Source organism: Thermobia domestica, chromosome 13 (assembly GCF_964235325.1).
Source record: "Thermobia domestica chromosome 13, izTheDome1.hap1.1, whole genome shotgun sequence".
In the NCBI taxonomy this organism is placed as follows: Eukaryota; Metazoa; Arthropoda; class Insecta; order Zygentoma; family Lepismatidae; genus Thermobia; species Thermobia domestica.
In genome coordinates, this window is record NC_137466.1 from 116,256,606 (window position 1) to 116,269,632 (window position 13,027).

Consider the following 13,027-nt stretch of genomic DNA (forward strand, 5'->3'; position numbering starts at 1 on the left):
AACTGGTGATTTTTATTTCCTTCCCCGTAAAAGAACGTAAAATTTCCGGAATTCTCAGATCCATTTCCTTCCCACCTAACTTCCTGAACTCCTACTAAGTCCATCCTGTATTTCTCTAACTCACTCGTTACAGATTTTAACGCGCCTGCCCTATGAAGACTTCTAATATTCCATGTTCCAAATCTCATGTCCATTTTCTTTTGCTGATGTCGTGCCAAGTTATCAGTCCTTGTCCGAGGCTTTTGTGAATATTTCTGAACAAGTACCTTTTTTTACAGGATGAGGGTGTTAGCCTTACCCAAACCCCCAAGCTGGAGGACCACTCCTAGTCGTCTGTCCGCGACTGCTTATTCAGTATATTCGCAGCTAACCTCTATATCTAGAGGCCTTCTCCTCGATCCGCAACCTGAGGACGCGCCATGCCGTGGTGACAGGAACCCACGTTACACGGTATGGTAAAGATTATGGTAAAGATTACAAAACAAAATTACTCTTTTCCAAAGCAAAAGATATAAAAGTGCTTTCTGGATTTAACTTTCGATTCCTTAAAAATAATTGCATGATTTTTGCTTATTTTATGGAAAATTCTATTTAGGCATTCAAATCATACTCATAAAACACAGTTTTGTACACCGGACAATCTTTAATGATATCTATTGTACATAATTACATGTGGCAAGTGGTGTATTTAGGGGGTGGCTATCGGGTTCAAGCCTCCGCCGAAATAAATTTGTTGTATGCAAAATCTTCATTAAAAGTTGTCGGCACACAAAAGGAAAAATATAAGTGCTTATTCACGTATTGTGCATAGCACCCCCAAAACAAAATCCTAAATACACTACTGCATGTAGTGATAGCAGAATATTCCTCAATGTTTAAGAGGGAGAGGTTTTCAATGAATTAAGTTGCTCATGATTAATAATCTACTGATTTATAAACAAAAAAAAATGTGTTTTTTTTTTTCAAAAATTATAAAGAGTTAGTCATCTTTTGTATTGATAATAACTTGTTACATCAGAGTAGGACTTCTTCTCGGGCTGTGTATTTGAAAGTATTATATTAGGGATGGCCAATTCGGGCATTTTTCTGAATTCCGCAATTTTTCCGAAATCCAGAAAGTGAAATTTCCAATTCTGGAAAATTTTGGCATCCCTAATATATATACGAGGGTAAGTCAACTGAAAACCATAAAAGTAGAAATAAAAATCCGCATATGGCGCCAGTGCTCTGTAAGTTGGCATGCCTTTTTACGATAGTATGCATGCCTATATACGATCTCCAGTTTTCTTTTCTTTCTTATCTTCCCTTGCAGAATCTCTCTTGGTGAGATATGAGAGTTACTTAAATTATTGAATGTTATTTTCTCAATTCTTGTTTTTGCTTTTTTATCTCTTTTCTAATTTCAGTCCTTTTAGTACGTTAGTTACATTTACGCTTATTTGCTAGACTGAAATCTCGCATCTTAAATACCATGAACTTCCATACTAAAAAAACATCTAAAATTACGTAGAGATACGTAAATGTGATAACATTACAATATATTCACATGATGCTCACTGTAACTTTCACTGTAAGTTTCATTGTAAAATTAATTATTAGAAATATTTATTGAGCGCCTACAGTTTATACAACCCAATTCGACACAGAAGTTTTGTTGGTTGCTGATCATTAGGCGTTTTGTTGACTTCAACAAGTTCAGGCATTTTGGTTTCCGTGATGGGAGGAGCCTTATATTTATATAATACAACTTAAGATACTGAATAAGGACCTAAAACTAAAATCAAATAATAATAACCATAAAAAAATTTAAAATCGACACTTTTTTTTAATAAAATGTACCAAATGAAAAGGAAAAGAGTTTTTTTTTAGAGAAGTCATTCATTATTATTATCTTCTAAACATATGTTTAGATGATCTCGTGAGTATCATACTAAGAACTAGTCTTCTGCTCTGATCTCTCTACTCCATCGGCTATAATTGAAAATTTTATATTATGTCGTAAATATTCACATTTACGTTCTTGTTTAAAGTTAAGATAAGTGGACATGTACTACTTCTATGTTTACCATGTGTTACTTCTTTGATTTTATCTTGGTCAACTGGAATGAAATAGAAAATGACATCAGGGGTTAAACTGTTGCACATCGATGCGTTGTATAATCGTTTCATACATTTTGTGGCAGAGGCAATTTGAGAAACGTACTTTTTAATAAGCTTCCTATTAAAATACTAATAAAATATGTAATACATAAAACTCTTAAGTGAACTATCTTAATCCCTCTATCCAGCAGTAAAAGCGAGAGGGTAGGCCCGTGGACGTCATCTCTCCACTTCCATACAATATCTGTGGCGTCCCCCGCTTTCTAAAAAAATTACAATGGGCAAAGATAGGCATGGGACAAGTTGACGTCATACGCTCCTCTACCTTTTCAGATCCACTTTTACACCTGCCTCTAGCAAGATCTGAAATGATGCTCCTGATCCCAACATCAAAGCAGCCATGTTTGCAATTTTGCAAAGGGAGTGCTCGTAAAAGGTTAAGTAATTACAATCTCCCGTACATACATTCAAACGATCTGCAATCTTACAAGACACCAAGCACAACCTCCTCTGGTAGCTCAGTTGGTAGAGCGGTGGACTGTAGTTGGCTTTGTATCCATAGGTCGCTGGTTCAAATCCGGCCCGGAGGAATTTATTTTTACACTTTCTAACTTCTAAATTCGTGGGTAGAAATATTATTATTATATGTATAATTCTATCGCATTATGTGGGATCAAATGCTCGGATTATCTCCATCGATGATGCAGAGCATTTCTTCTAGACATTTCAACTGTTCCCTAATAGAGATTAGGGATTGTCACTACATGAGCTCAGGAGCTTCTTTTACGTGTTACATCCGCTTTTGATCCCCTGTGGAGCTCACATAGATAATATCCATACGATACGTTCGAAAGTTTTGCGAGCTCAGAGGAATAGTATATGAAAAATGCAGAAGAAAAAAATCAAAATAACCCCCACAGTACCACTTCGGGGCATTTCCTAGTAATGAGTAAATAAACAAAGTTACCATACTGAAAACATGTGTTTAGTTCTGGGAATGGAATCTCTTGGTTGATACTCACGTAAAGGAATTTCACTCTAACGTAATGTCCATGTAATTTCTCAACGTTTCTTTCTAGAGGATGATAGTGTGACAAAATAATTCGCCTTTTCTTACACCTGCTTGCAGATATGGTTTATTTATCAGACCTAAAATATATTTTCGTCAAGAATAATCCGTATATATGTTCTCACAATTATGGTATTAAAATATAATTGACGTTTAATACCATCAGTTAAGAAATTCAACATCTTAATAGTTATAAAACTATAGAAGTGATTTTTCCGGTCTAGTTTTGAACCAACTTCTGTATACGTGCTTTGTTGTGCAGTCAACTCCATCCACCGCCCTAACAATTTTTGTTTGTAACTTTTTTAATTCTCAGTTTCTCGTTCAACAACTGCTCAAGACTATTGGACAAGACCGGGACATGAACACAGAAACATAGAGGATAATTAAAATTCGATGCATGCTACTACAGATGGGAAGCTCGAATTCCAATGGCTTTCACCTCACGATCGTCAGCCTAACGCTTCAGACTGCTCGGATACATCCACCGGCATCCAACTGAGCTACCAACTTAACAGTTTGCTTGTAAGATTGTAGATCGTCAAAGTACATGTACGAGAGACTATGGGGCAGAAAGTCTGTTAACCCCCTTCAGCTAATTAACCACCGCTTAGGTTAGATTAGGGTAGATTAGGTTAGCATAGATTTAGGTTACTTAGGGTAGGTTACTTTAATTTATGTTAGATTAGGTTTTGTTCGGTTTACCATGATATAAGAATCGTGGCGAGGATTAACAGAATTTCACCCGATTGTAAGGGTAACGTGATGCAAGCGCTACCCTTGCAAAATTGGAAACAAAATTGGATTTTTGTGTTATCCAAAGCATTTTCCATTTATACTGCGCATTTCTTCATTATAATGGCTACACATTTGAACCGTGTTAACTTTATTAAATATTCGATTGCTGTTCCTTTCCTTTAATTTTTTTCTAATTTTCTGTCAACACTTATTGACTCCTGTCTCTATATTTATTGTACGAGTATTTGCTTTAATGTACGGTTGAATAATGTCTCTTCAGATTATATCCTTTTTGCACAGGCACAATTTACATCTATATTAAACATTGCACTTTACCAATGTGACTTGGTATGGAAAAATAGCGGAATTTATCCACCATTCCTGATTTATTTTTCTAATCGATTTTAATTTTCTATTTTGTTTTTCTGGTATTTCTCTACTGCGAAGAACTGACAGCAGACCAAAATTAACACTTACAGAATGCTTATAGCACGACACACACCTCACTACAACGGTGAATCAGGCACTGGAATGACACGTACTGAAAACCCAATGAGTAAATCAGACCCGTATCTAGAAGGTAAAAACTCCGGACAATCAGAACCCAGACTATGATAGGTGTACCATGAGTTTACTATAAACTTTGAAAAATATATACAATACTTTAAATTACATTAATTACTCGAAAAACTGGGGGGCCTAGGACCCCCTGGGACCGGGCTAGATCCGCCACTCGAATAAATAAATAAATAAATAAATAAATAAATAAAAAACCACAGTTCAAAACTTTAAACGTTACAGGACTTAATGCATTCATGTTATCACTGTAATGAACACCGGAATATGAATCTGGTTCTTAAAGCACAGGTTTCCACTTTAGTCAGTGGCGAATCCACGGAAAATGCCGCTCGGGGTGCAAAAGGCTACTGCTTTTCTTCTACGTTCAATTGGTTTTGTGGTATATATAGAGCCACATGTTTCATTCTCAATTAATTTGCAAAAGACACAGGTGTTTGAAGAGGTAAGGCTTTAAAATGATTAATATTGCATAACTGTTTGAAAGTAAAATTCTGTATTTCGAGCCTACACCTATCTTCCAGGAGGTGATCCGCCCCCACCAAATGTTCCTTCTAGATCCGTTAATGTTTGTAGTTACATTGCCGACTCCATTGTCTTGTAGGTGTAATACATAAAATAAATAAATACAAAGTAAAAATGTAAATGAAAATATTCTAAACTAAAATTAAATCAAATCTTCCAAAGGTGGCTTGGCGACAGGGTCGCAGCAGAAAAGTTTTTAGGGGGCCCTTCTCCATGGTTGCTATATTAAGTCTGGTATTTCTGGTATTTAATATACGTGGTTTGGTTTATTACGTATACATTTTTCGTCCATACTTGGCAGACCACTATTTGGATAACTCTGATCTAATATTCTGAAATATATCATAACATATATTATGTTGAAATTTATACAAAAATATGCGTGCTCAACTTAAGTAACATTCTAGAAACTGTATTACTAAAATAGTATGGCATACTATGATGTATTTCTGATATTCTTGGAAAAATATATGGAATTAACTTAAATATATGCACAGAATAATATATTTAGAGAAGAGAGGATCTTACAGTGAAAATGTCGATATGAAATTGAGTCTACTCTACACAAGATTCTACAGTAGTATCTCTACTTATAAAAAAAATCCTTATTATTTGCATGGGCAAAACGCTAATTCCTAATTGTTAACAGTCGCGCTAATAGCTAAGGGTGGCTACAATGTGACTACTTGCTATCAATAGATAACGCTAGGTATAGTCTGCGACAAAAATTCTTTCCGTTTGATGAAATTATTACGTAAATAGCTTCAAAACAGAAGGACAATTTGAGTACAGTCTTCAGTAAATTAAAAGGAACGTAATTTTCTGTACGTTCCAGCCCTGAAATTTGGTGAAACTGTGTACGTTCCACCGTTATTCCCAAAATAAATTTTATCAAACGGAAAGAACTTTTGTCGCTGACTGTACAATGTTTGCTACTTAATGATTTGAACCAACGCAATGTTGTGTATAGGGAAATCTTTGAGTAATTACGTAAATATGATATGGAGTCAGTGATGCCAACCGGAAACACTATAAAATCCCATTTCCAAAAGGTAAAAAACCCATTTTGCATCAGAATTTCCCACATTGTATACTATTATTATTGTTAATAATAATAATAATAATAATAATAATAATAATAATAATAAATAAAACTTGTATGTGACATGTGTAACTTTTTTTAATTTCAAGGTGTGTGATGAATAAATTTCGATTTTCTACGTTGATAAAATAGTTTGTGAATAACAACTTTTGTTAATCGAGAACAAGTATACTTTTTTATGTTATCAGAAATGCAGTAACGCTATCACATCTTTCTACCATCAGCTTATAGTGATCCGAATGATACTACAAGAGCTTTGTTTTCCATACATTTTTTGCAGAACGTTTGGAAATTAACTGTTTATCTCTGATATTTTGTTTCCTTTCTTTCCTTCATTCAATGTTTTGTTTTATTCTTTCCTCAGATAGCAGAGCACGAGTCTCGTTTTTTGGTACTTTTAATTATTAAGAATCACATATGATTAAGTCATTCCTCGCTAGCATGGTGTTTACCGATAACAATGAAAAGACTTCAGACTAAGCGTTGACGAAACTGACAACCTAACTGATTATTACCTCTGTCTTAATTTACACTCGTAGAGATTTTTTTTTTGCGTAGATTAGACATATAGTGAAAAATCCCATATTTGCTGTCGATTTCGACGAAAATTCCCGTTATCCCCTTCCATGTCCAAAAGCCCGTCAAAAATATTCATGTCAAAAAATAACACGAAATGGATTTTTTCCCATGCATTGGCATCACTGTAAGGAGTTGGTTAGTGGACATACTGAAAAATAAATAAATAAATTTCTTAAAGCATTTCTTTAAAAATTAGAACTTTTAATTGAGCATGATTTAAACCTGTAGTTTAAAGCGAGCCGAAGGTTTGTGGGGAGCAACTAGTTTAAATAACAATCTTAATTTATTTATAAATGCTTGCCATGTACATTTTCCGTAGGCGAACTTCTCACATAGCTTGATGTAAATGGGACGTAACGCCCTCTTTTCTCCTTGTTGTAATGTAGCTCAATTACCATCTTATTAAAAACTTATCTTTCTAAGAAAATAATATTTTTGTCCTCTCGCCTGTAAACCTACGAAAATGGAGTTATGTTACTCTGGTTCTCATGCAACGATATGTTTTCATCATTATTGAAACATAATTTAGTCAATACGCGGAACGTCGTCAGTTAAATTAAATTGAACAGCTGAAACATGCTATTAAATATAAATATAATTTTAGCTGAAGATTGATTGGTAACTTTGAAATTTTAAGTCTCTTTTCAACATCGAGCCCATGTGAGAAATTGATATAAAACTTAATGTGGGATCGAAAGCACATGAGTTCCACTGAGGTCGAAGAGCGTTAATCCTGCGTTGAAGAAACTTCTTAGCACTCATAATTACAAGTTGTAATCTACGTGAAGTGAGCAGCTGAAATATTTAGAAGGAATACTCCGCATCATTGATGGAGCTGATCTGAGCATTTGATACCATATAACACGAATAGAATTGTACTACATATTCTAATAATATTTCAACTCACGAATTTAGAAGTTAAAAAAAAGTGTGAAAAATAACTCCTCCGGCCGGACTTGAACCAGCGACCTATGGATAACTGCATTATGAACAAACCAACTACAGTCCACCGCTCTACCAACTGAGCTACCAGAGGAAGTTACTTTCATGTCCTTGTAAGATTGCAGACTGTGGGAATGTATATACGGGAGATTGTAATTGCCTAACGATTTACAAGCACTTACTCTGCAAAATGGGAAACCCGCCAGTTTTCAATGTGGGGATCAGTAGCGTAATTTTAGATTTTGCTGGAGGGGACGTATTTTAATAGTACCGTACGTTTGTAAGAAATTTATGAAAAAATCATGTTTTTTTTTCAAATTGCCCTTGCTCTCCCCAAATAAAGCTTTTGGTGGGAATCCGGGTTCGATTCTTGATTTCAGTTTATTTGACCTAAGTGCTATATATTACATTTTTCTGACTAGATAACGTTAGTCCTCAAAACCAGAGATTTTGTCAGTACAATAAATCATACAATCTCCTCATCGCATCCACCCTCTAGCAAATTTCATTTATTCATTTAGGATTAGTTTATTTATTAATGAATAAATTTTTAGTAGTCAAGTATTTGTACTAAAGCAGTTACATAACTATTAACATTTTTATGGATAGCTTAAGTTTAGTTTTTGATATTATTGAAATTACCATTAATTATTTTTCTAAAAAAGGAAATTGTTAAATGGGTTGCCTATCGTAAAATCTCACACTTTATTCCAATTATTCCCAGAATTAATTATATGTGTTCAGCATGGTAATTGTTTTATTTATTCATTACTAGGAAATTCGTCAAAGCGTTACTGTGGTCAATATTTTGAATTCTCTCTTCTGTATCTTTCATACATAATTCTTTTGAGTTCGCACAAAATTCGAACGTATCGTATGGATATATTAGGGAAGCATCTATGAAGCATGGAGGGGGATGACCCCTCCAAAGTTTCCTTCAGCACCCCAGGATCTGGTTATATTTGTTGGATATCTAACCACGGTACACACAAACACTGCGGGATCCAAACCACATGAGCTACACAGGGATCAAACACGGGTGTCGCACGTAGAAGAAACTTCCTTGCTCTTGTAGTAAGAATTCTTAACCTGTATTAGATGAAGAATTGAAATGTCTACAGAAATATTCTGCTTCATCGATGGAAATAATTCGAGCATTTCATCCCATATAATGCGAATAGAATTATACTAATAATTAGATCAACCCACATTATGCTTTATTTTTTGTTTAATTATGCTTTATTTTTTTTAATTATGCTTTATTATGCTTTATTCTTAATTCAAATCATTGTTTTACATTAATCGTGTATAATGTATAATATTTACTATAGATTAAATATTCTAAATATCTTGATCTATTTATTATTATTTTATTTAACCAGTTTCTTTCATATTTAATTTATTTTCTAGTTATTGCACTGTAAAAAGATATGCTTTACTCGAGTCAATTTTTTCTACCACTTTTATGTGCCTTAGAGGTGCATATATACAGAAAGGGAAAGTAAGTGTCACCAAAAAGCACAGAAAGTGCCTAAGTTCAGGAGGTACACATAACAATACAGTGCGAAGTTCCTGTGTACTATTCATTGTTGGTGGAAAGTTTTCTACGTTTCCTTTTTTCTTTTCTCCACATCAAAGGATTACACCGAAAAATTTACAGAAATAAAATAAACTTTTCATTGTTGCATTTTTATGTTCTGAATGATTTTGCATTGTAAATATTGGTTTAAAAAATATTAATGCAGTATGTTAAACTTGCAGTTAAACAGAATTTTCAAGGAATTGTTCTAATAGAATTTTCCAAGAATTGTGCTATATATTTTAAATTATCCTTTATTTTCCAAAATTATGCTACTAAAATTAGCACCTTCTGGACCCTTAGACAACCGCAATCATGTTTAAGGTACGAACCATATGTCTAAATTGCTATTATGCTTTTGGATTGCATTACTAATATTTCTACTCACGAATTTAGAAAAGTTTAAAAGTGAGCTCCTCCAGGCCGGATTTGAACCAGCGACCTATGGATAACTACTTTATTTCAAAGCCAACTACAGTCCACCGCTCTACCAACTGAGCTACCAGAGGAAGTTGTGTTTCTCTTCTTGTAAGATTCCAGACTATTTGTATTAAATAGGCATGTACGAGAGATTGTAATCACGTAACGTTTTACGAGCACACTCTACAAAATTGGAAACATCTCCAGTAGGACACTTATATGAGCCGATATGAGAAAACTGGAAAGTCCGGTATAGTTCCACAACGTTTTCACAGGTCAAAGAGACCTATTCTCGCTTCTATTGGTTTCTCCAATTCTTTGAAAAACCCTGTGGTTAGGTAGTCGCTGGTCGTTTTAGATATATGTAAATTGTTGATAACTTCACTAACATGTTTCTAAATACGGACGTTTGCATCACACGTCAGTTAGGCACGCACTTAACACAACCCTGTAAACTCTCTATGTAGGGTCCTTCATTTTTATTTAAGAGTATCTAAATTTTAAAAAAATGCACGTTGAGTCTAACAAATGAACTAATAAACTGTATTCTGAAACACATTTCCTGTGGAGCCAATGAAAGGGAAATAATTTTGTTCCAGTATTCTAGAGTAACTTACTGAGAAACATTGATGTATTATGTGGACAGTACGTCGGAGTAGGATTCCTTTAGGCAGGTATTAATCTAAAGGTCCCATTCTCAGCAGCAATCAAAGTAATACTCGATTGTTTCTAAGTAGGTTGAAGTACAATGTTCCTCGTTCTTTTCAAGGACACCTAACAATGTTTAAGGTACGAACCATATGTCTAAATTGCTATTATGCTTTTGGATTGCCCTACTAATATTTCTACTCACGAATTTAGAAAAGTTTAAAAGTGAGCTCCTCCGGGCCGGATTTGAACCAGCGACCTATGGATAACTGCCTTATTTCAAAGCCAACTACAGTCCACCGCTCTACCAACTGAGCTACCAGAGGAAGTTGTGTTCCTCTTCTTGTAAGATTCCAGACTATTTGTAGGTATGTACGAGAGATTGTAATCACGTAACGTTTTACGAGCACACTCTACAAAATTGGAAACATCTCCAGTAGCACACTTATATGAGCCGCTATGAGAAAACTGGAAAGTCCGGTATAGTTCCACAACGTTTTCACAGGTGAGAGAGACCTATTCTCGCTTCTATTGGTTTCTCCAATTCTTTGAAAAACCCTGTGGTTAGGTCGTCGCTGGTTGGTTTAGATATATGTAAATTGTTGTTAACTTCACTAACATGTTTCTAAATACGGACGTTTGCATCACACGTCAGTTAGGCACGCACTTAACACAACGCTGTAAACTCTCTATGTTGGGTTCCTTCATTTTTATTTAAGAGTACCTAAATTTAAAAAAAATGCACGTTGAGTCTAACAAATGAACTAATAAACTGTATTCTGAAACACATTTCGTGTGGAGCCAATGAAAGGGAAATAATTTTGTTCCAGTATTCTAGAGTAACTTACTGAGAAACATTGATGTATTATGTGGACAGTACGTCGGAGTAGGATTCCTTTAAGCAGGTATTAATCTAAAGATCCCATTCTCAGCAGCAATCAAAGTAATACTCGTTTGTTTCTAAGTAGGTTCAAGTACAATGTTCCTCTTTCTTTTCAAGGACACCTAACACTGACCAAAAGTAAAATAATTTCTACAATAATGTAAAAATTAGGTAGGGAAAAATGTCAATTGAAAAAAAAATATTAATGAGTATCAATTCTCGTGCGTAGTTTTCGAAGAAAATCGAAGAAAAACAGTATTTTAAGTTTCCAAACCATATCGCGATACGGGTTTCTGCAATCGATACTATCACAATCCGCAACAATGTTCCAAAACCGAATGTAGTTGTAATTTATTACTACTTCTTGTTTCAATAGTACAGATTTCCGTAGAGCAAAAATGGTAAGAGATATCGCGATAAATTTTTTTCTTGCAATAAATTTAGCTTTTCAAGGGTAGTCTCTATCTCCTCCCTTAACCATTTATTCAAACCGAAGATGGGGAAAATTTACTATTTCTGGTTTGAACCTTTGTCACCATAGAACAAAACAGTAAGGCATAGTAAGTAATGGTTTTCTGATGTGGATTACGCGTCCAAGGAACATGTTCTATCTTTGATATTATTAATCTATTGCAACCAGTAATTATAGATGTATTGTTTGAAGTTTAAAGATTGAATTCCCATAGTTAAGAAATCTAATGTAGTGTACACTGTGAAATGAAACTCACTTGTAAACTTAAAAAAAAGGAGTACGATTAACATATCTCTAAGTTCACTTAACTTATGCTGAAGCATATTTTCATCAAGCTTTTCATTATAACCGTGGCAAGACAACAGTGCACGAGTATGGTTAAGGAGATATTCCACAAAATTATGAGTAACTCACTGTTGTTTTTGGTCAATTATAATATTGTAGAAAGATGAGACATGTGCGAATCGATGAATGACATGAGCTGAAGGAAATTACATCCTTTTAAGGGTAAATTTTAAGCGCAGCTTTTTGATAAAATTGAGAGAAACGGATTTGTTTGGCGCAAAAAGGCATGCCGTTAGTTGTCAATAAATATTCATAGCTTTTATTCTTCTGAAATATTGAAAATTGTTTTAGAGACTTGCGAAAGTTAGAGAAGAAATATTTAGAGATCTTCGAAATGTGGTATTGGAGGAAGATGGAGAAGACAAAATGGACAGTGAAAGAGCAACAAATGAAAATGTTTTAAAAAAGGTAAGAGAAGAGTATGATTTTAGCCATCATTCTTCGTAGTAAGGTCAATTGGAATGAACACATCTTGCGAAGAAATTGTATTCTTCATACCACCATAGAAGTAAAGATGGAAGGAAAAGGAGGAATAGGAAGAAGAATACAACTGATGGATGATTTGAAGAAAATATATTAGAAGAAAATATTGAGAGTTAAAAAAGGAAGCTGAAGATCTAGAAACGTGGAAGGAATATTTCCAGGTCTAAACCTTTAAACAAATAAAAAGAAAAAAAATAAAAAAACTTATTAGCCCCAGAACGTGCCAAAAGGCAGTATACTTAATTACAGTGGCGGATCCAAGGGGCTAAGGGGCTATAGCCCCCCTTGATGCTCAGGTTTACACTGGATAAAATGGGCTTCAATTCTGCTTTACACGGGATAAAACGGCAAATTATGGTTTAGCCCCTCCCTTGATCATATCCTGGATCCGCCACTTTTTAATTATAATAATAATTTATGTATTGTATATTTAAAAAGAAAATAATTCTAAATGGTACATTGCATAGTTTCTATGGCGCCTTTGTTTTCTCCTAATGATGCCTCATATACTCATAACAGTAACACACATAATCTTAACAGTAACGCCCATCCAACTTTTAATATTT

General features: G+C 34.4%; 4 non-coding genes across 4 annotated transcripts; 1 reads left to right on the forward strand and 3 right to left on the reverse strand.

Moving 5' to 3' along the window:
* The first annotated feature begins 2,607 nt into the window (after window positions 1-2,607).
* TRNAY-GUA (transfer RNA tyrosine (anticodon GUA)) lies at window positions 2,608-2,690 on the forward strand. The gene is given in 2 exon segments: window positions 2,608-2,644; window positions 2,655-2,690. It is a non-coding gene; the product is annotated as a tRNA-Tyr (tRNA).
* Window positions 2,691-7,630: 4,940 nt separating this feature from the next.
* Window positions 7,631-7,726, reverse strand: TRNAY-GUA (transfer RNA tyrosine (anticodon GUA)). The gene is made up of 2 exons: window positions 7,689-7,726; window positions 7,631-7,666 (listed from the first exon to the last, which is right to left on the reverse strand). It is a non-coding gene; the product is annotated as a tRNA-Tyr (tRNA).
* A 1,898-nt stretch (window positions 7,727-9,624) lies between these two features.
* On the reverse strand, window positions 9,625-9,719 carry TRNAY-GUA (transfer RNA tyrosine (anticodon GUA)). The gene is made up of 2 exons: window positions 9,683-9,719; window positions 9,625-9,660 (listed from the first exon to the last, which is right to left on the reverse strand). It is a non-coding gene; the product is annotated as a tRNA-Tyr (tRNA).
* Window positions 9,720-10,509: 790 nt separating this feature from the next.
* TRNAY-GUA (transfer RNA tyrosine (anticodon GUA)) lies at window positions 10,510-10,604 on the reverse strand. The gene is made up of 2 exons: window positions 10,568-10,604; window positions 10,510-10,545 (listed from the first exon to the last, which is right to left on the reverse strand). It is a non-coding gene; the product is annotated as a tRNA-Tyr (tRNA).
* Between the last annotated feature and the right edge of the window lie 2,423 nt (window positions 10,605-13,027).